Source organism: Leptinotarsa decemlineata, unplaced genomic scaffold (assembly GCF_025532065.1).
Source record: "Leptinotarsa decemlineata unplaced genomic scaffold, Ldec_3_MD MMD2_P_RNA_scaffold_9, whole genome shotgun sequence".
In the NCBI taxonomy this organism is placed as follows: Eukaryota; Metazoa; Arthropoda; class Insecta; order Coleoptera; family Chrysomelidae; genus Leptinotarsa; species Leptinotarsa decemlineata.
Genome location: NW_027412536.1, coordinates 18,230,680 through 18,247,847, shown reverse-complemented (window position 1 = coordinate 18,247,847; position 17,168 = coordinate 18,230,680). Strand labels below are relative to the sequence as shown.

Below are 17,168 nucleotides of genomic sequence, written 5' to 3'. Positions count from 1 at the left end.
CTCTCATGTGTTGAAAGTCAAAAGACGAAGCACTAATAAATTCAACCCAGCAAACCCAGCACGTTTGTGGACAGCACAAACTCCAATAATATTATTAACGTATTCCAAAAACACTTTATTGTGAGATTTTCACTAAATTGTTTTACAAAAACGCAACACGTGTTTCGCCATACAATGGCTTCATCTGGCGTGTCTTTCAACTGTTGAAAGACACGCCAGATGAAGCCATTGTATGGCCAAACACGTGTTGCGTTTTTGTAAAACAATTTAGTGAAAATCTCACAATAAAGTGTTTTTGGAATACGTTAGTTATGGATTTTCATCAAGTATCGGCCGATTCCATCATATATCCAATAATATTCATAGTAGACACATGCAACAATTTTGTACGAATTTCATTCTCCTCTGAGGATCCAAATGAATAATTTGTAAATCTAAAGTTATCCTGATGGATAATTTGAAAGGTGTCTTTAACCCAGCCGATGATTAGTTAATCCCATAATAACTATAATGAACAATAATTAACATTATATGAGTCTTATACAGTGCGGACGTGATATCACGGAACAGGATATCAAGGTCGGATTAAATTTACGTAAAAGGGTGTCATTTATAGCACGTTTTGCTCGTCGCCGGGAGGGCGTTATCAATTGTTTCATTCAAATGTAAGGGGGGATTTTGTGATAACTCGTTTGATGCTGAAACGGAAAAAAAGCCGAAAAGAAACATCCTATGTATCAGTACTCTAACAGAGAGAAAAACGAGTTTCTGATACTTTTTCATTGTTAGGCAATAATCTGTTTTCTTACAATTTTTTCCTGAAGTAATATCGTTGCAAGCACCTCTTTTTCTATAACTGATGGATGTAGCCGTTACTACATGGTAGGAAATCATAATGAAGAAAAGAGAAATGAAACTTTCTATGTTTTTTACCACTTTTATTTGTAACTAACGTAACTGCAGTTTCGTCCTATTCGGACATTTTCCGTATAGGTCGAAACTGCAGTAACATTAGTTATAAATAAAAGTGGTACTTATGATGCACTGTTTGGAACCTTTGGTGTAGTAATGAATATCACTGGAGTTTTTCCCAATACCAAATCGTTATTTATAACACCTCGACACGTGTTTCGATCACCAGGTGATCATCTTCAAAGAGGAAGAAGTTCAGTTTAAATCTTCCTCTTTGAAGATGATCACCTGGTGATCGAAACACGTGTCGAGGTGTTGAAAATAACGAGTTGGTGATGGGAAAAAACTCCAGTAATATTCAATAAAAGTGGTGAAAAACATAGAAAGTTTCATTTCTCTTTTCTTCATTATCTCTTTTTCTATTCACGAGTTCATAAATGGATTGCGGTTGTGTATCAATCACTTCAGATGAAACGTATTCCCTCAAAAACGTCTAGAGGTGTCATAACAGGTGACTTAGTGGATTCCTCTAATGGATCGCGTTTGCCTGCCTACCGTTTTAGACAACGGTCAAACCTAAATTAGTTTTCAACTAATATTAAGTTTCAGCAATATGAGGTACCTCTTCATTAAGATGAGCTGTCTGAAAGACAATCCAAACCAGTGGATACGTGAAGCTCCCCTAGAATGACTCGCTACATCACCTGATATGACAACCCTTAGATTTTTGTGAGGATTGGTGAATTCTAAAATTAACGTTGAACTACCACAGTCTACTACAGACCATGGTTAGAATAAGATGTGCATGCTTCTAAAGAAACGTTTCATAACAAATTTGTTATCAAACTTCTTTGTTGTCACAAGTGAATGGTGATCATTTCAATCATTCACTAGAACGAAGTGAAGTGAGTTTAGAATACTTTTTTTTAATAAAGTTATGACATTTATCATTTGTTTGTGATTCCTTGAAACTAATGTTGAACTGTTAATTACTCGGAAACGGATGATCTGATTTCCAAAAATTAAAACATTTTGGATTGAAAATTGAAATAGGTACCTATCAAACGAGTTATTACAAAAACCCCTCCTGTATTCGAAAAAAAGTTGATAACGGCCTCTTTTTGGCAATTGATTCAACAATAGTGAATTTCTCTTTAAACAATACAAAAAATGTGTGAAAGCTATTTTTTGGGTTTTTTGCCTGTAGTCCACAGGTTTTTAGGCTTGGCGTTTCGTCTACTACTGCGATAGACATTATCAAAGATTCAACAAAGAAAAATCTCCAAACTTAGATGAAACAGTCACTTTCAATTCTTCCTGAACCGTTCGCTACATTCATTCAATTAAATTTCTCGTTCACACTTCGAGAACCAATTTTTTCAATACCCCGGCACTTTTTGTGTAGAGTGCCTAGATAGACCGGTTTGCATGTCAAAGTTCCAACAATTTTCCACCGTGAGTAGGCAACCATAAAATCAGTGTGAAAGCTATTTTCTGGGTTTTTTGGCTGTAGTCGACAGGATTTTATGCCTGACGTTTCGTCTACTACTGCGGAAAACATTATCAAAGATTCAACAAAAAATCTCAGAACGTGAATGAAACAATCACTTACAGTTCTTCCTGAACCGTTCGCTACATTCATTCAATTAAATTTCTCGTTCAAACTTCGAGAACCATCTTTTTTAATACCTCGGCCTGATAACTACCAAAGTGCTGAAATAATAAGATGAACAATATCAACAAAATCAAGGGCATGTGATGAGACTTTCTTTGTTATCGCATCTAAATACGTCACCTAAAGAAGAAACTAGTTGTTTTTCTAAGTCTGCGATGTATTTTAGTGGATTTCAGGTATTTTTGCGTTTTAATATTTCATTTCTTTCTAGATTGATTCGGATGGATATTGATTCAAACAGAAATCTAGAAATTAAACCGAAACAATGGTTTTATTATTTCATGAAAAATAATTTTTTTCATCTAATGGAGCATCAAGTAATCAGAATATCATCCAACTTCTTTTTTTAGCATATAATCATATGCTACCCTTCACTTTCATCTTCGCTGTTAAACACATTTCATGGTCACCAATTCGATAACTTTCTCTGGGTATTATTTTTTTTTCAGTTAAGGAACACATTCAACTATATTATAAAACTGGTTTTGTTTTGGCCTACAGAATTCCTTCGAAATTTCGAAGCTCTTTACGAAATACCTTTCGAACGAAACATTAAACATTGTATACTTGGTAATTTCATCTCCATAATTTTAAAAATAAATTGACATTCAGAATTATAGGCTCAAACCTCTCCCCATTAGCCCGCCAATGCTTTCGAACAATCCTCCACTGACCACTGCCAGATGTCTCTGCTTTCCCTACTTCGCCTCGACCAAACCGCCGGTAAATGAGCGTCGTCATTGTTCGACTAGAGACGAGATAAGATTGAGGTCTGCTACATATTGTATCAAATTATATTCTTAGTTGCTTAGTTGATATTTTTGAACGGCTTCATAAAAAAATGTTGGTGAATGTTTAATATATTTCAGATATTTATTTCGTAATTCTCGTGAAGTTGTTTTCTAATGGTTCAATGTGATATTATCCTGGTGAGTACATTTCAATAATACCTACTTTGGCATGTTTCCTGCTTGATTTTCTGTTTGTTTCAATTGAAAATCGCTTTACCGCATTGCTCAATATTTACAGCAGTACAGCATCGTTTTTTATAATCAGTACGAAAAAATCGTAGAATGGTTTATAAGAAAAGCAGATATAATAGTCCCGCGCTTTTTCAGGAACCGCGTTTTTTTCCAACCATGTCGACAGAAGTTTCTTACAGGTCTTTGCTTTGCACCTACCACATCATGAAATGTTCATGGTGCGCAGGAGTAGATCTCTTTCCGCTCACATGATAATTACCTATCGTTCTTGAGCGGTTACAATTTTTCACACAACAAAATGTGTTTGATGTTTAGTTTAGGTGAAGTTATTCCAGCCATACTTTTTGGTGCGTAGACCATCGATATCGGAATAGAGGAGAATATCCGTCGACTGTTGTCAAGTTCACGTAATGTAAATTTTAATTTTTTTAAATGCCCGACGGCACCACAAATTGATTTAATTATGCAAATATCATATACAGTGTCACCCCCAAAGTATGCACCATATGGGAAACTTGATTTATTAAGGGTTTTTCGACAAAATGTTATTCTTGATAAAAGTTTGTGCATCCCCAAAACTAAACATGCCAAAAATACAGTAAAACACACGTAATATACGAGGAGCCTTCAAATATTTGATTTTGTGACAAGAGTAAAGTACTTTTATTTTGAAAAATCTCTGGAAATGTTATTTACAAAAGTTGTTTAGCATTAAAAAATACATCATGGCCATCTAAGTGAAGTTTCATTTTTTACCCTTTTTTTTTTTAATGGAGACTGAAAAAAATGTTTTTGCTAATACGATAAATAGGCAGCATCGTGTATACGACATTCATATTAAAAGCCTGTAATATTACAAATTACATAACTATGGTGTTAAACCACGGGCAATTTTTGAAAAGTAAATCAATTTTCAAAGTTTTTGGTGCAAAGTTATTTTTATTTTTTGTTAACACCGAAAATTACTCAAATTGTACAGTACTCTAACAAGAACTTGATATTCAATAATATCAAATCACAAAACACAAAAATAGATATTTCTAAACAAACTCATTGATTCCTGAGATTTTCTTGTCCAAAATAAGTGTTTTAAGTTGAATCTCCAGAAAATCAATGAGTTTGTTCCAAAATATCTATTTCCTTTCGATGTTTTGTGATTTGATATTATTGGATATTAAGTTTTCTTGTAACAATACTGCATAATTTTTTCGAGTAATTTTCGGTGTTAACAGAAAATTAAAATAAATTTGCACCAAAAAAATTTGAAAATTAAATTACTCTTCAAAAAAATTAATCGTGGTTATCACCATAGCTATGTAATTTGTAACATCATAGGCTTTTAAAATGAACCGTCGTATATAGTCTATTTACCGTTTTAGTTTTCCAGCTATTGTTTTTCATTTCTTTGATGGTCACAAAATTTGGTGGAAACTCTGTTAGCACATGAAATGTCGAACTGAACACTTATATTAGATAAAAGTAAAGCATATTTAGTACACTACTAAAAAACAAATTAATTTTGAATGAGAAAAAAAACGATATCCAAAAAATCGATTCTCCAAAAATATTAGATTGTGTAGAAAAATTGTTCATACAAAAGTTGTAAATCTGTATACTACCAACAAGTTTTACTGAAAATCTTGAAAAAACATTTTCCATTCCAAAATTTCACCCCATTTCATCCCTCACATATTGGATCCACTTTGATTTGAGCACAATATTTTGTCAATGTTTTTTTGTCTTTCTCATGGTGACTTCATGCAACATTCGTGATAACTGAACCTAAGAATGAGTCTTTGTCTTGATTTTAGTCTCAATGTTTCCATGAAATCATTTATACAGTGTGTAACAACGAAAACTTAACAGAGCCGTTTTTGATAGGGAAAGTAGGTCGAGTGGCACCTTGTTTTGAAGGTCTTTCGAATACCTTTACACTCTGTTGAAATAAAATTTTTGTAACGATTAGTTTTCGAGATAATTTGAAGTTAAAATTGCCATGTTAACAATACATTAGGCATACCACTCGGTAACATGTATGCCTAAATAAAAAAAAATTCGAGCAGTTCTTATCAGTTTTTTGTTGAATAAAATCCTTTTTTAAAATCACTACCCACGTCTCTTCTTCCAGTTTTCATTAGTACATCGTTCGATTGTTTTGTTCAAACGGGTCGTGTATTGTTATTTGTTTAAAAATGCCTTACACTACTGCTGAAAGGGTTCAGTTATTGCTTTATTTTTTGGCAACGACCAAAATGCTAATAGAACATCAATTTTATTTAACGAGCAAAACCCTGGTAAACGCCTAAACAGAAATCACGTTCTGGATTTGGTCACAAATTCAGGGAGACAGGTTCGGTTTTAAATAAGAAAAGAAATGTTCAGAGAAGGGTAGTGAATGACGATAATGCGATTGGAGTGATTGGTCAAGTCATCGCCAATCCCTGGTTAAGTACCAGAGGTTTATCAGCAATGGCCGGAATAAGCCATATGAGCGCATGGATAATCCTTAAAAACCACTAATTCCATCCTTACAAAATTAAAGTTGTTCATGAAGTCAATGAGGATGATTTTGACCGAAGACAGGAGTTTTGTGAGGGCATGAGTGAGAGATTAATGCAAAATCCCATGCTGGTTTATAACATCTGTTTTTCGGACGAAACCTCATTTTATTTAAATGGTTGCGTGAACCGTCACAATTGCCGTTATTGGTCGGATGAAAACCCAATACAATACTCAGAAATACATACCCAACATCCCCAAAAGTTGAATGTCTGGGCCGGAATATTAGGCAATCATACAATTATAGGTTCATTTTTCATTGATGGAAATTTAACCGGTGATTCTTATTTACATCTTCTTGAAGAGGCAATACAACCTTGTAAAGTAATAATAATAATTGAATAAGTAATAATTGAACAGGATCCAAGATGTCAAGATGAATTTATTCATTTTCAACAAGACGGTGCACGACCCCATTATGCTCAGCAGGTTCGACATTTTTTGAATAATCATTTTGAACGACAATGGATTGGCAGAAGAGGTCCAATTGAATGGCCAGCACGATCATCAGATTTAACACCGCTGGACTACTTTTGTGGGGATATTTAAATTCTAAAGTTTATGCTACACAGCTAGCCAATTTGGATGAATTACGTTGTAGAATTATTGATGAATGCCGAGCTATAACTCCTGAGATGTTGAATAATGTAAAAGCAAAATTCGAACAAAATCTTTATTGTTGCATGGAGCAAAATGGCGCACATTTTGATTATTTACTCTAAATTTCCTATGTGTGTTACCCTTATTAGTTGTTACTTTTTTTGTGTATGCTTTAAAAACAATTATTGGATTTATTAACCCTAAAACAGTTTTTTAAACTTTTCTGTGTCATCAGCATTCAAGGAAATCAGCAGGTTGTATTCGTTGTGTAGGTGACTTTTTAATATGATTCACTTTTTATCAGAAGCATAAAATATCCACATCAAAAGGCAACCTTCATAAGGAGGTGCCACTCAATTTACCTAAAATGTAAGGGTGGTAACCAACCCTAATCCCCGAAAAAATCTCCCCGTAATAAACAAATAATTCTTGTTTTTTTACGAAATCAAATGGACATGTATTAGCAGGTTGTCATGAAAAGCAAAAATTTATTTTTTTTATGAAAGTTTATGAACGTAAATTGTACCGTAAAAGCAATTTGATTTATTTTAAAAAGAGTTGAACTCAATAAAAATACCTTTAAATCTTCAAATTATCTCGAAAACTAATCGTTACAAAAATTTTCTTTTAACAGAGATGTAAGGTATTCGAAAGACCTTTAAAACAAGGTGCCACTCGACCTACTTTCCCTATCTAAATAAGGGTCGTCGGACGCACCCCTCTGAGGGGGTGCGTACTACAAAATCTGATTAGTCTGAAAGATGTCTTCCTTTAATTAGAAATCGACGTGTCCGAGCTTTTTTTAAAAATCTTACTTTTTATATTCAAAAACGGCTCTGATAAGTTTTCGTTGTTACACACTGTATCTGTTTAAAAAAAAACTGTTTTCCGTTAACCAGCTGTCGCACCCCTACGAACGACAACCCTCAGAAGTCGAAACTTGTGCGAGCTAAGGATTAACGAGGTCTTACTTTTTAACGTGTGATTCCTAACACGGGTTGGACGATAGCAAGTTAAGATCGATCGTTCAGACTAGGGCTTGAACCACCGACCAACACGGCAGTCAATTCGAGTGAGTGAACAAATCACCCACGCCGAACCGCTTGGCTACCGACCGATGGCTAATGTGGTTAATTCATGTAATGTAAGACGTCATTAATGTGTGCATTAATGTGCATGTTTACAAACAGGTACTTCTTCAAATAATCTAATTCAGCGTTTCCCAAACTTTTTTTGCCTGGGAATCCACCTTCATTGTGAAATTTTTTTCGCGATCCACATATTGAATAGTATTAAGTATTATTATTAATGATATTTTTATCAATATTATCGTGAAAATTCACTATTGAGGAATACACCTCTGAAAGAAAATTGTGAAGGTGATGTAATAAAGATAAAATACAGTACGAAAAAAGACTTTTAATTCAGAATTTTAAAACTAAATAAATACAAGAATTGAAAAAAATGAGACGCTTACGATTTACAAGGGATTATTTACTTATGATGCACTGTTTGGAACCTTTGGTGTAGTAATGAATATTACTGGATTTTTTCCCTAATACCAAATCGTTATTTTTAACACCTCGACGCGTGTTTCGATCTTCAAGTGATCATCTTCAAAGAGGGAGATTAAAACTAATCGTTAACGATTCGGTGTTGGGGAAAAAAACTCCAGTAATATTCAAGGGATTCTTTATCTGGTTGAAACTTGAAAGCTTTAAACGCAGATCACTTTCCACACAAAGCCTATTTCTATATTTGATAACTTTCCACACAAAGCCTATTTCTATATTTATTTTTTAAATATACCAAAGTGGAGAATGTCCTCCCACACAAATATGTGGATACTCTCCCACAGCCTTTATTCAAAATGGAAAAAAACAATTCAAAAGTATTAAGTGTTTTTTAATCTGTTTCCGCGACCCACCCAATTTGCTCCCGCGACCCATTAGTGGATCACGACCTATAGTTTGGGAACCACTGATCTAATTAAATGGCCTATAACCACAACTACCAGTTGATCAATGAAATCTAAAAATCTTGTTAATTATTTTTGTTTATAGGGAATTATTTGCAGTATTACTTTTGACAAAATATAAATGATTATGATTATGTCAGCAAGTGTATAAGATGCGCCCTGTTTTTAGGTGTATAGTAACTAACTACTAGTTATTAGGTTTACTTCTCAGGAATTGTTACATGCTTCTGTTATGGTTATTCATACAATATAAAAAACGTGTACGTCTCGGGGCGCCCGAGAGAAATGGTAACTTAAACTTATCTAAGTTGAGAACCATCCAGACAAACTGGTGCCGTTACGCTAAGTAACGTAGCGCTTTACCCTCCCAAGAAGTTATCACTTCAATAACGTACTTCACACTTAGAGCGCCCGTACACGAGCCACATTTTGGGGTTGGATCGACCACACAATTGCAGTCGCTTTCCAGCGAACTCAAGCCGCCCATAAGAAATACTGTACTACATGTACACGGGCGTTCACAAAAGTCAAAACGGGTGTCTGCAGTCAACTTGCTGCTGATCTCCGCTGAAATGTCATCGCGGCATCCGCCGTACACTAACCACAAACTTGCAGTCGTACCCAACCGCGTACACCGTCGTGTACTTTTTCTCATATTGGTCTGACAGCATTCAATTTTTGATATCAATTGCCTCAACTGAAAGTGCGGTTTATATGACCGCAAGTCGACCACAAAGATGTGGTTGGGTCAACCGCGAAGTGCAGTCAACGTGGCCACAATGTTGGGGTTGCCTCAAATGCAAATATGTGGTCCGTGTACGGCCGGACTTACGTCTTTAAATATCCCCTGTAACTCCTCGTTCTGCCTTCGAAGAGCTTCCATATCAACTAGAGCCCTGGTGAGTATCTCGGCTAGTTTGGAATCCAATGTAGTTATGTTCGATGTAGTTATATAATAAAAAACTAAGCGTAATAGTTTCTTTTTATCGTATTCTTACGAGTATTCAAGAACCCTGCCAACTTCGGAGGACTGTAATACTCATATAAATTAATGAAATCAAACAAATCTGTGGGGAAATTGTTTGTTGAGAAACTATCTAAAAGATCGCTCCGATGTCATTGTAAAATGGCCAGAAAATAAATATAACGCCCAAAAGACAATTTGTGTACAAAATTTCAGTTTTTTTTTTGTTTATAATTTTTTCAGTTTCCATTTTAGAATAAAAAGTAATGGGATGATTAACGTTTCAGAAAATTTAATATACTACAAATCTAGCTTTGCCAGTTTACGAGATGCAGCGCGATAAATAACCCTTTGCACCCGTTTTTCCAAGATGGTTGCAACGCCATACGGAAAAAAAAACGTTGAATGAAAGAAAATTCACTTTATTCAAAGAAATGTAAGTGTCGTATATGCACGACAAAATATTTTATTGATGCAAGAAAAATGAATTCTTGACTCCCAACTATTTCTTCAAGCATATCAAACAAATCTTTAAATCAATCAAATCGAAATATGCTTTATTATCTGAAGATTCATATCTTATCGACAAAGCTTGGTTGAAATAAATTAAAAAGAACAAACAAACAAAATTACACATATTAGCTATCGCTACTTAGTCATATAAAACTAGAAACTATACAATAATATACAATTACAAGTAGCTACTGAATTTATGTATATGTAACAAAAAAGGAAATAAAAAGATAACAGAAACAGTATTTACTTAGCATATACAACACTTTAGGAAAATAACCAGTAATAATGTATTTTGATTAGTTATTTCAATTTAAAGAAGAATTGAATTCAATTAATATTTAGTCTAATTGATAGCACGAATTATTTAGAGTAACTCGAATATTCTATCAAGGAAACAAAATTTAAAAATGGGTGAAATAGTGGAACTGATTGAAGTTATCAAATGTATTTTCTATTTGGTTAAGTTATGTTGAAGAAGCATAAAATATCTGCAGGATGATGAGAGCTTTGCTTGTTTTGATAATGGGAAAATTTCCACTGAAGTAATGATTTTGTTTAACAAATAATGAATAGTAGTTGAACGAACAATATTTATACCTCATATTGAGTATCTTTCTGATAGAGTAAAGCATTTCGAAAGTTCAAAATGAGTATGAATAATGATGTACCAAATGAAATAAAGTTACAAATCAAAATCCTTCCATCTTGTTTGAATTTGGTTATTGGATTCAATCAACCAAATATTACACTAATTTGAGTACCAGCATCTTGTTGGTAGTAATGGAGCTTCAGATCGATTCTACTGAAAATCACTTTTCTCATCTCTAAAACTTCAATATGCTTTTTACCGTCAACTATTTCCTCATAAAAAGAAAATCATTAGACCATCGATTGTTGTCATCTCCTGCTGATGGTAATTCGATTAGTGCATGAAATTTGTAGATAAAAAACATTACATAATTTTAGTATTGAGAAAAGTAGTTTTCGGCAGAATCAGAAATACAGAGAGTCAGTGATTGAATTTACATGAATCTTCAATCAAAATAGATCACTTTCACATATAGTCAGTGGGCATACTTGAAGACTGGCTATAAATCAATATATTGTTGGATATAATCCAACGCTCTTCGTGGTATTAGCCAGGGGAGTAGTTGTTTTCTGATAGGTGTCAATCCATTAACCGACTGTGTAGGGTGTTGAGACTGGCCTGAACGAATTGTTCTTAGATAATTCGAAATAGATCAAGTTATTGAATAATTGTGAGAATATAGTTTGTTCAACAACCCAATTTCTTAATTCATGAAATACAATTTGCATCATTTTCTCAACTGAATTCTTGATCTACCTACTTACGTATTACGATTTTTTAATCAGCTGCTGATGGGAGTCTTACGGATAATATTTCATATTCAATACTAATTATGTGAATTGTGGAATTATCAAGCTTAAAGCAGTTCTGTTACTTTTATAAGTAATTTACAAAGAGTTGTCGACGGTGTTTCTAATCTTCCAAAATGAATGCAAATATCGATTATTCAAACGAAGTTCTTATGAAATTATTTAATATACACATGAACAAAGTGATCAAATCATTGTCAGAACGTGTAAACAATTCAACCAAATGTATCCTGAATTAACACTAATGAACGAGAGGAAGTTTGTAAGGTTACAAAATAATTTCCTTAACTATGGCTCAAAGTTTCCAGGGAACTACTGTACCAAAAATCAGTCATTTCTAGGTAAAAAGTAAGATTTTGTGGGCTAAAACATGTGAAAGTACAGACAATAACAGAATAGGATGATTCAAAATAACAAAATTGTAAACAAAATATCACATTTTCACAATAAATGCTGAAAATGTTGTCCATTACATTCTGAACACTTTAAAATGTTTTTTTGTACGCGACTTGTGGTTGCTTTTTCAATTTCCTGGGGATCCAGATCTTCAATACTCCGCACTAATTGCCGTCGCAATTCTTCTTTGGTAGGCACTGGAGTACTGTATACCCTTTCTTTTGAAACACCTCATGAAAAAAGTCAAGTGGCGTGAGATCGGGTGATCTCGGTGGCCAATCCCACGGCCCTAAACGCCTAAACCAACGATCGTCGAAGAGTTCGTCAAGTTTCCTGGAAACTTCCTGGGTGGATTGAGCTGGCGCTTCGTCCAGTTGAAACCACGAATTCCTATATTCCTCTAATGGCAAATTTTCAAGAAAATCGGTTACAGTCGTCCTTAATATTTGGAGATATCTCTCTGCATTCAGTATGTCTTCATAAATAAAAACGCTGACTTTATTGTTCTTCAGAAAACAGAAAACATTCAGGTCAAATTTTTCTTGAAAACCCATTTCTTTTGTAACATGAGGATTATGATCAGCCCAAAAATGTTTATTTCTTCTATTGAAAATATCATCCCTCGTAAATTTTGATTCGTCGCTCCAAATTATTTTTGACAAAAATTCCCGATCTTCCTGTGTATGAATCAAAAGGGATTCACAAAAATGCATTGTACGTTCGAAGTCTTCTGCTTTTAGAGCTTGAACTGTGGTAAATTTATATGGATGCATTCCGGTATTTTTCAAAATTCGTTGTACTGAAGCATGTGATACACCTAAATCTTTTTCTGCACTGCGAAAGGAAGCTTCTGAATATGCATAAGAATATGCCAAAACGTTAACAGTATTGTCCTAATTTGAAGTAACAGGTTTTGGTAATGTTGAAGGCGCTTTTAACATGGAGCCATAGTTAAGGAAATTATTTGATAATCTTACAAACTTCCTCTCGTTCATTGGTGTTGATTCAGAATACATTTGGTTGAGTTTTCTACAAGTTCCTGTAGAAGTTCCTGATGTTGAAGGCGAGTTCGATGCAAGAAGTGGAGATGTGTTATTATCATTAGTGATATCTACCAAAAAACAATTAGAGTCGATGTCGAAACCTTTCACTGAAGTAATGTTCTAAAATGAAAGAGAACAGAAATACGCGATTGTCTACGTTTCCGCAATAATACTATTGGATCATTTTCTACTAACTAGCTTGGATATTATCTTATAGACATAGAAAATTATAATAATTTGTTTTTGTACAAATCCAATTTAACAAACGGAGGTATTCTTATTTTTTGATAATAGGAAATCAACAATGACGTACTTCATCACAGAATAATGTGATTAAAATTATGACTGAGATACAAAATTTACTTAGCTCTCCAACCATAACTTTCAGGCTTTCAAATATGAATTTGAAATTCTATCATCTAGTTAATTAGGTACAGACCTGAATAATAATAAATATCTAGAGCAAATCGCAAAAATATATAGTTATTTGAGAAAACTGAATATGTTTTTGATTGTAATGATATACATATTTATTATAAAAGTTACGAATGAAAGACATACATCTGTTATATATAATTCTTGATTTATTCCATGAACTGCTTCATTGATTATGTGAAAACACTGTAAAACTTTAAACTACGTATAATCAAAAAGAAACTGTAAACCTCTCGTCATTTCCTTGCAAAACACATTTTATTCTTATTCCATTCTTATTCCATTAGTTCTTGCGCAAACGCAAATGATGCCGACCGGCACTCATAAAGAACAGGGTTGTCGTTGCCTTTATTTCGAAACTAGACTACAAATGTATTTGAAATTGATTTTACCGTTATTTCTTTTATGATATGTTGTTTCACTTGTAAATCATAATACATACAGCTCTTTCTGTCACTATAGTGTGATGATACATGAAAAGAGATTATTATTTTTTTTTATATGCATCTGAAAAGTTAGCTTCATTTGATTGGAAAATCGCTTATAAATATCTACCTAAAAGCAACGCTCAAATTTAACTCCAGTTTATTATTTTGAAAGCTTCTTTTGCTATAGAAAAATAAAAATCTACCTATATCCCTATTTTTCTGCAATGAGAAGTAGATTATTCTATTTTATCACAATCTTGGCAATTCTGCCAGGGCAGTTCTATTCCTAAGGAGTAATTCAACTATACCATTTCTTTCAAGGAAATAATTTAATTTTTCAAACCAACAAATAATGAAAATATTGAAATGAAATTATCCATAGGCTTGAAATTATTTCCAAAATTAGTTACCTAAATGTATTGATGTATTGTTGAAGTGAAATCAGCTCTTTGAGCTGATTTCACTTCAACAATACATCAACAAAGGGTTGGAACGATGCTACCTAGTACGATGCTCACCTTTTCCAATAGTCCATTACAATCATTTGTTTTGAATACCAACCTGAATACCAAACATCTAGTGCGGGCGAGTTTTAATCATTTATTCTTATTCACTTCTAATCACCGTTCGTTTGGAACGTTATTGTTCAAAAACTGCTCATCAAAAACTAATGAAAAAGGTATCATTGGCAAGAGATTTGAATGCCCTTCAAAATGATGTGCCACTTGACCCCCCTTTCCATTTGAAATTCTGAGGGTAACATCCACCCCTCCTAGGGGGTTGAACCCCGAGGGTTGAAAATATTCATTCAGAGTGTCCCCCTTGCAAATAAAGTTGACCTGTCTGACCATTTTTTCATATTATGTACTGGAAGGGAGATATTGAGGGTGGGAAGTTTTCAAATTGACACACTGTATATATGTATATATATATATATATATATATATATATATATATATATATATATATATATATATATATATATATATATATATATATATATATATATATATATATATATATATATATATATATATATATGTATATATATATATATATGTATATATATATGTATATATATATATATATATGTATATAACACTCAAGAAATATGGAGGCAAACCGCGGACACGTGTTTCTGGCTATTGGCCTCATCAGCGCGGTGCAGCCAATTGCAAAGGTGGACAACAACTGGTTACCAAAAATGGAAAAAAAAAAAACATCACATATACACGGTGTCACCAACAGGAGCCAACCGCACATTTGTGGTTTCAATTAGAAGACCCAGCATTCCCAGGCATCATCTAACATCACCACGTAGGCAGCTATAGCTACCTGCGTGACTTCCGGGTCCAGGATATAGATACAGATATATAGATATTATTGAGTGTGTATGATATAAATCAAAAGGAGGAAATCGTGGACATGACACTCAAGAAATATGGAGGCAAACCGCGGACACGTGTTTCTGGCTATTGGCCTCATCAGCGCGGTGCAGCCAATTGCAAAGGTGGACAACAACTGGTTACCAAAAATGGAAAAAAAAAAAAAAAACATCACATATACACGGTGTCACCAACAGGAGCCAACCGCACATTTGTGGTTTCAATTAGAAGACCCAGCATTCCCAGGCATCATCTAACATCACCACGTAGGCAGCTATAGCTACCTGCGTGACTTCCGGGTCCAGGATATAGATACAGATATATAGATATTATTGAGTGTGTATGATATAAATCAAAAGGAGGAAATCGTGGACATGACACTCAAGAAATATGGAGGCAAACCGCATATGAAACTGAAAATTGAAAATATGAAATTGAAACCACAAATGTGCGGTTGGCTCCTGTTGGTGACACCGTGTATATGTGATGTTTTTTTTTTTCCATTTTTGGTAACCAGTTGTTGTCCACCTTTGCAATTGGCTGCACCGCGCTGATGAGGCCAATAGCCAGAAACACGTGTCCGCGGTTTGCCTCCATATTTCTTGAGTGTCATGTCCACGATTTCCTCCTTTTGATTTATATCATACACACTCAATAATATCTATATATCTGTATCTATATCCTGGACCCGGAAGTCACGCAGGTAGCTATAGCTGCCTACGTGGTGATGTTAGATGATGCCTGGGAATGCTGGGTCTTCTAATTGAAACCACAAATGTGCGGTTGGCTCCTGTTGGTGACACCGTGTATATGTGATGTTTTTTTTTTTTCCATTTTTGGTAACCAGTTGTTGTCCACCTTTGCAATTGGCTGCACCGCGCTGATGAGGCCAATAGCCAGAAACACGTGTCCGCGGTTTGCCTCCATATTTCTTGAGTGTCATGTCCACGATTTCCTCCTTTTGATTTATATCATACACACTCAATAATATCTATATATCTATATGTTATATATATATGTATATATATATATATGTATATATATATATATATGTATATATATATATATATATATGTATATATATATGTATATGTATATATATATATATATGTATATATATATATATATATATATATGTATATATATATATTTAGACAACGGTCAAACCTAAATTAGTTTTCAACTAATATTAAGTTTCAGCAATATGAGGTACCTCTTCATTAAGATGAGCTGTCTAAAACCAGTTGATACGTGAAGCTCCCGTAGAATGACTCGCTGCATCACCTGATATGACAACCCTTAGATTTTTGTGAGGATTGGTGAATTCTAAAATTAACGTTGAACTACCACAGTCTACTACAGACCATGGTTAGAATAAGATGTGCATGCTTCTAAAGAAACGTTTCATAACAAATTTGTTATCAAACTTCTCTGTTGTCACAAGTGAATGGTGATCGTTTCAATCATTCACTAGAACGAAGTGAAGTGAGTTTAGAATACTTTTTTTTAATAAAGTTATGACATTTATCATTTGTTTGTGATTCCTTGAAACTAATGTTGAACTGTTAATTACTCGGAAACGGATGATCTGATTTCCAAAAATAAAAACATTTTGGATTGAAAATTGAAATACCTATCAAACGAGTTATTACAAAAACCCCTCCTGTATTCGAAAAAAAGTTGATAAAGGCATCTTTTTGGCAATTGATTCAACAATAGTGAATTTCTCTTTAAACAGTACAAAAAATGTGTGAAAGCTATTTTTTGGGTTTTTTGCCTGTAGTCCACAGGTTTTTATGCTTGGCGTTTCGTCTACTACTGCGATAGACATCAAAGATTCAACAAAGAAAAATCTCCAAACTCAGATGAAACAGTCACTTTCAATTCTTCCTGAAC

The 17,168-nt window shown here is 33.8% G+C and overlaps 1 long non-coding RNA gene across 1 annotated transcript in view; it reads left to right on the top strand.

The window, feature by feature from the left end:
• The first annotated feature begins 1,571 nt into the window (after positions 1 to 1,571).
• Positions 1,572 to 17,168, top strand: part of LOC141480579 (uncharacterized) — a 45,331-nt gene continuing 29,734 nt past the window's right edge. The window contains exon 1 of the long non-coding RNA XR_012464437.1: positions 1,572 to 3,516. This is a non-coding gene — a long non-coding RNA (uncharacterized lncRNA). The remainder of the gene's footprint in view (positions 3,517 to 17,168) is intronic.